Here is a 7,146-nt window from a genome sequence, read left to right as displayed (position 1 = left end):
CTGCTGATTGTCAAAACTGTGCCTCTACTCTAGACCTTGTGTCTGAACAGAAGATCCATGTGTCCATTTACCTTTTAGTTCTGCTCTGTCCAATAGGATAACTACTAGCCACATGTGGCTAGTCTGAATTGTGATATATTGTAACTACAAAAGCATACCAGATTTTGAAGACTTTAGTAAGAAAAAAGAATACAAAATACTTCATTTATAATTTTATATTTATTACATTTGGAAATGATTTTTTTTATATATTGGGTTAAATAATATTTCCTATTACATTTCATCTTTTTTCTTTCTTATAAGTGGTGGCTACTAGAAAATTACATATGTGGCTTGCATTATATTTCTGTTGAGCGGTCCTGTTCTAGATATATCCTCCTGTATATTTCTCAAGTGCTTTAAAAACAACTAGTCCCAAACTAAGTACTCTCCTCATTCCCTTCTCCCTCTCAAAGTTCTTTCTCTCCTTCTATTCCTTTCTTAGTGAATAGCTCTATTTATGCTCCCAAAGCTAGAAATTTTGGAGTCATCCCTGCTTCCTCCTTCCATGTACCTTGTTCATCAGTTGCAAAATCCTTTTGTTTCTACTTTTTATGTATCCCTCAGTGTCATATACGTCCTTCTGTTCTCACTATGGTTAATTTGGTCAGTCTGTTCTTTTATGGCTTCTGGATTTTTGTCATAGTGACCTCTCTTCTATTCGAGGATATAAAAAGTAGAATTCATCCCTACTATAGTACTATTGTGATTTCGTTTTTAAAATGTAAACATTTGCTTCATCCAAATTTATTTTGTTGTAAAGTAGGACTCCAATTTAATTTTTTTAAATGACTACCCAGTGTCTTAACACTATTTATTGAAAAGTTGATCTTTTCTTCACTGATTTGAAATGTTACTGTTATAATTTACTAACTTCTTAAGGATTTTTTTTCCTGAATATTCTGTTCCATTTATCTGTGTGTCTGTTCATGTGCAATACCATTCCTTTATTATTATTTCTCTATAGTATATTTTGACATTGGAGAGTAGTAATGCTCCCATTATTTTTTAAAACTTTTGTGGATATACTTGCTTCTTTATTTTTATTTATTTTTATGAGTTGGAGTCTCACTTTGTCGCCCAGACTGGAGTGCAGTGGCCGCTCCCAGCCACCGCAGCTTTGACCTGCTGGACTCCAACGATCCATCCGCTTCAGCTTTCCAAGTAGCTTTCCAGGCACGCGCTACCACGCCCGGCTAATTTTTTGATTTATTGTAGAGATGAGGTCTCGCCAAGTTGCCCAGGCGGGTCTCGAACTCGCGGGCTCAGGCAATCCACTCACCTCAGCCTCCCAAGGCGCGGGATTACAGGCTGAGCCACCGAGCCCGGCTGCTTCTTTATTTTTTTATATGAAATGTAGAATCAGCTTATCTAATTGCCTCCCAAAACTTTTTGGTATTTTTATTCACTTAATTTTAATTTATGTATTAAAATGTAATCATTAAATGACAGACTTTTTCAATAGAGCTTTTTCTGGTCTTATTGGTTAGCTATCAAAATGTTTCAGTATATTTCTCACAAAGATTGGTTATCTCTGTAGTATCATTTTCTTATTCAAGCATGTGGTCTGAATGTTCTTTCATTTGTTCAAGACTTCTGTGTTTTACAATAGTGCTTTGTCATTTATTGTACTTTTATCTTGTTATGTTAGAATTATTTCTAGATATTTAAACTTTTATCTTTGCTAGTATTGTTAATGGATCACTTCCATTGTTTCTTTTAACTGGCTGTGGTTTGTATTTTACAATTACTATTGTCATGTCCTAATAATTTCTTGTTTGGGCTCTTCTGAAGATTACTCATTGGTTTTTCTTTTTCTTTCTTTTTTTTTTATTAATCAATATTTTTTATTATGGTGTTGTGGGGTACAATTAAGGGTTAGGTATACAAGTACATTTCATTCAGGCACCCTGTTGATAAGAGGTGTTTCCCCATCCCCAGACATATTTGCTGCCATTGATCCCATCCTTCCCCCGCATAGTTTCCCACTACTGTCAGTCATTTTCTTATAGTATTACATTGGATGTTAAAGGTCCATTATATAAGTGAGAACATGTGATACTCGAATCTTTGTTTCTGTGAGAGGTCACTCAGTATTATAGACTCTAGTTCCATCCAGGTTGCTGCGAAATTCATGATTTTGTTCCTTTTTATGGCTGCGTAGTATTCCATCGTGTATATGTACCACATTTTTTTAATCCAGTCCTCTTTTGATGGGCAGCATGGTTGCTTCCAGGTTCTTGCTATTGTGAACAATGCTGCAATAAACATACGTGTGCAGGTATCTTTTTTATAGAGTGATTTGAGTTCTTCAGGATATATTCCCAGTAGGGGGATTGCGGGGTCATATGGGAGGTTGATATTTAGAGCTTTTAGGAATCGCCACACTGCTTTCCACAGAGGTTGCACTAGTTTACACTCCCACCAACAGTGCAGAAGTGTTCCCTTTTCGCCACACCCTCTCCAGCAGCTGTTATTTTTTGAGTTGTTTATAATTGCCATTCTGACTGGAGTTAGGTGGTATCTCAGTGTGGTTTTGATTTGCATCTCCCTGACGATTAGTGAGGTTGAACATTTCTTCATGTGTCTGTTGGCTGCTCGAATGTCTTCCTTTGACAAGTGTCTGTTCATATCCTTATAATGGGGTTGTTTGTTTTTTTCTTTTCAGCACGTTTTAGTTCCTTGTAGATCCAAGATATTAAGCCTTTGTCAGACCTGGAGTTGGCAAATACTTTTTCCCAGTCTGTAGGCTGTCTCCCTGCTCTCTTGATGGTTTCTTTGGCTTTGCAGAAGCTTGTCAGTTTAATGAGGTCCCACTTGTCTATCTTATCTCTTATAGCCTGTGGGTTTAGGGTTTTGTTCAGGAATTGGATGCCAGTTCCGATTTCCATGAGGGTATGTCCTTCATTTTCTAAGGTTCTTATGGTTTGAGGTTTTACATTCAGGTCTCTGATCCATTTAGAGTTAATTTTTGTGTATGGGGATAGATAGGGGTCCTGTTTCAATCTGGTCAGCCAGTTTTCCCAGCACCATTTACTGAATAGGTTCTCCTCTCCCCAGGGGTAGGTGGTGGAGGCTTTGTCAAAGAAGAGTTGGTTGAGAAATTGAGGTTTTGCTTCTGGAATCTCAATTCTATTCCATTGGTCTACATACCTGTTCCTGTACCAATACCAAGCTGTTTTGATGATTGTAGCTTTATAGTAAAGTTTGAAGTCTGGTAATGTGGGTTTTTCTTTTTCCATTTCACCATACTCTTGCCACTGATTTTTCTAAAAGACAAGATATTTGTCTTTTGCTCTTTTATTTCAAGTCCTGTAACTCTTTAGAATAAAGGTCAAATGAAGAATAAAGCTCAAATTCTTTAACATGATATGCAAGGTGTTATTTGTTCCCTGTTGGCATATACAGCTTCATCTCTTTGATGTCAGGAAGAACTTTAGCTTCTTTCCATTGTATGACTCTTAATTTTTTTATACTTTGAATAATCTCATTGCATATGTCTTTTAGTGTGAGTGACTTTTTCAGTCATATTTGTACACACAGGTTAAATGATTGAATTCACAAGTAAATAAAATTCTTGATATCACAAATTTTTTTTGTAGTGAGGATGAGGATGATGACCTTCAGTATGCTTATGATTATGATGTACCCAAACAAAAAGGACTGAAGAAACTCTGGAACAGAGTAAAATGGACAAGGGATGAGGTAATTATCCAATAAGGTTTACTAATTTCATATTTGCATTTAGTTGTAAAAGATATTTAAAAACAAAATGTAAAAACAGTAGCTTGCACATTCTTTTCCTTCAGCCAGAGTCATGAATAACAGGTTGATGTTGGAAACAGTATAGTAAATGGAAGAGCATGTATTGTAGCGGCTCATGTTCTTTTGTGGTTACCAGTGATTACTTGACAGAAATGGAGAAATATCTATGTTTAGGGGTAGAGAAAAAGGATGGGAGGGAAAGCTTTCTAATTTTCATACCTGTTTTAATAGGATGATAAATTAAAGAAGTTGGTTGAACAATATGGAACCGATGACTGGACTCTAATTGCTAGTCATCTTCAAGTAAGTGAAACATTATATTATATTTCTAGCATGGCCAACTTAGGCCATTGGGTTAAATTTGCTATTTTTTCAAATATGTGCCTACATATTTTAGTTAGGAATCCTTCCTTAAAGCATTCTTGTTTGTCTGGTCTGCCTATATAGTTGGTTGCTAATGGCTTTAGAAGTCTGATTTTCTAGTAATGTGTTTATCCAGGGGCCTAAAAAAATTACTAACTTAAAACAAAAATGATATTAAGTTTGAGTAGGGTCTTATAAATATTTACTGATATGCCTTAAAACATTCTGAGAGAAATATATTGAAATATTTTGATAGCTAACCAATAAAACCAGAAAAATCTCTATTGAAAAAGTTTGTCATTTAATGATTACATTTTAAAGTATTGTTGATTTTTTTAAGAACTGTACTTGTGGCCGGGCTGGGTGGCTCAGCCTGTAATCCCGCGCCTTTGGGAGGCTGAGGTGAGTGGATTTCCTGAGCCCGCGGGTTCGAGACCCGCCAGGACAGCGAGACCTCATCTCTACAATAAATCAAAAAATCAGCCGGGCATGGTAGCGCGCGCCTGTAATTCCGGCTACTCTGAAGGCTGAGGCGGAAGGATCGCCGGAGCCCAGCAGGTCGAGGTTGCGGTGGCCGGGAGTGGCCACTGCACTCCAGTCTGGGCGACAGAGTGAGACTCCAACTCAAAAAAAAAAACAAAAACAAACTGTACTTGCTGTTCACCATATGCCATTCAATGCAGTTCATTAGTATGTGATTCTGTAATTTACAAAGTATTTTCACATATACTTTTAATTGTTTGCTTAATACACTGTGGGTCGATAGGCAGAATATTTATATTTGAATTTCAATATTAACTAATTTGGGTTTCAGAAACCATGTTACCTGTGTTTTTTCTATACTGTCATAATGCCTCTCAACATAACTTGAAAACAGACCAGGTAATGGAAAGAGCATACATTTTGGAGTTGGTGTGAATTGTGTTCAAATGTCAACCCTACTAGCTTAAAAAAATTACCTAACCTCCTTGATCTTCAGCTTCCTTACCTACAATATCTAGATGATAGTATTTGTTTCTATAGTATGGTTGTGAGAATTAGAAATAACAAATAGGATGTTTGACACAGTTCCTGATATTTAGCAGGTGATCAGTTAACTAAATTAGCAAAGTTATTTACATTAACTCTAACTGATAAATGCTGCAAGGACACACAGAAACAGCTTGATTATTTTGAAGAAAGTAATAGTCTTAAAATGGATCAGCATTGATGTACAAAAGCCATAAGTGAAGATGCTGAGTTTGAATAAAGATAATTTGAAGTTTAGTGGGCAAAAGAGCCATTGGTGGCAAAGTATTTGTGATTATTCCTTTATATGCTGCTAGATTATCTATAGTCTTGTGTATGAACTAACCACTTTGTAACCTGTGAATCACTAATGAAGATACTATTATCCTTGTGATACATATGAGTTAACAGGTTATGAATTGACTAAAATAAAACTTCATTTATTATTTTTGGAGTTTGAAATGTTTCTATAGAAGGTTTTCTTATTTTGGTAAATTCATTTTCCTTTTAAGTGTCAACACTTAACCAATTTAATTGAAATGTAACACATCTATATAGATTATTTAACATTTTCTTGGTAATTTGGGGATCATCATTTATAAGCATCCTTTTAATATCATGCAGTAGTCTAGTAATGCCCTTAGAGTTTTTTTAAAAACTATATAGAGTTATGTACTGCTGTACTATATGAATCCAGACTGTTATGCTGTTTGAGTTCTTACTTATGTTCTGTATGTGTAGCTTTGTTTGTACTGCTTTTTATTCCTCAATTCTAGATCCACATCTTAATGGCAGTATAACACATAGTGTAGAGATACATATTTTAATCTCAAGTATATTGTTTTTATTTGTAATCTAAGCCCTATTGACTAATTTAAAAAATAGAATTGAGACACAGGCATGTAAATTAAATGATACATGTTTAAAGAATGCCATTGAATACGGTATTCTTGAAGACTTTATTCTTAAGGGTATGAGATAAAAGTTTTGACTGGCTTGTTTTCTGGAAGACAGTTGTTCAATAACAAAATCATCTAAATTCTTTTAGAATCGTTCTTACTTTCAGTGCCAGCATCGATGGCAGAAAGTGTTAAATCCAGAATTGATAAAGGGTCCTTGGACTAAAGAAGAAGATCAGAGGGTAACATGTTCATATTCTTTATGTTTACTGTGTAGATGGACTAGCTTTTTTTCTTCCTAACATATTATCGTGACATATAAAGTATATGTTTAAATCACTTTGATTTTGTTCTCTGGAGGCTGCTTGCATAACAGTTGAATAAGTTTTTTTTTATAAAATCAAACCAAATATAATATATAGCTCTTTCTTTCTGAGAGTTTAGTTTTCAGAAGGAAAAATACTTGCTGTAAGCTTAGTTACCTTGTTTAGATCTCAGTTTAACAACATTTAGGGAATAGCTTATTGTTAAAAGTTAAAATAATATTTTAAAACAGATTTTAATTTTATTTTTACATCTGATAACTTGATATGTAAGGAAGTCATTTTTTTTTTGAGAGTAAAAGCAAAGAGTATTTTATTTAGCAAAAGCGATAATGATAGTAGTACACTCCAAAGAAAAGAATGGAGCGGGCCCGAGCTGAAGAGTCACTCAAGAGCCAGGAAGTCATTCTTAACTTTTCCTGTTGACATATAATGAGCCCAGAATTAGAGAAATATCAGACCATCATGTTTCTGAAGGTTTTAAAAATAAAAACCAAGGCTATTCTTTGTGCTATAAAAGTTGAAGAAGGGAAGAGGGTCTGCACTCCACTAGGAATTGCTCTTTAGTTCATGCTCTAAGACATAAATGTTGCTAATGTAGTTGCTGAATTAGAGCATCTTTACTCCTACTCAAAGTAAATTTTAATGTTACTTGACTAGGCTCAGTAATAATCTGATTTACTTGATGGCCAATGATAAGTTTTAAAATGTGTGTTCTTATTTAAAAATACATTTGATAAAGCCTATAA

The 7,146-nt window shown here is 34.8% G+C and overlaps 1 protein-coding gene across 1 annotated transcript in view; it reads left to right on the top strand.

Annotated features, from left to right (window-relative positions):
- Positions 1 to 3,645: 3,645 nt before the first annotated feature.
- The window catches only part of MYBL1 (MYB proto-oncogene like 1), a 28,514-nt gene continuing 25,013 nt past the window's right edge, over positions 3,646 to 7,146 (top strand). The window contains exons 1-3 of the mRNA XM_008074315.1: positions 3,646 to 3,744; positions 4,036 to 4,107; positions 6,224 to 6,316. The gene's annotated coding sequence lies outside the window, so the exon portion shown is untranslated. The remainder of the gene's footprint in view (positions 3,745 to 4,035; positions 4,108 to 6,223; positions 6,317 to 7,146) is intronic.

This window comes from Carlito syrichta, unplaced genomic scaffold (assembly GCF_000164805.1).
Source record: "Carlito syrichta isolate Samal-C Ts95f unplaced genomic scaffold, Tarsius_syrichta-2.0.1 Scaffold316389, whole genome shotgun sequence".
Classification (NCBI taxonomy): Eukaryota; Metazoa; Chordata; class Mammalia; order Primates; family Tarsiidae; genus Carlito; species Carlito syrichta.
Note: the sequence above shows the minus strand (reverse complement) of the source record. Positions and strands in the feature narration are given on the sequence as shown.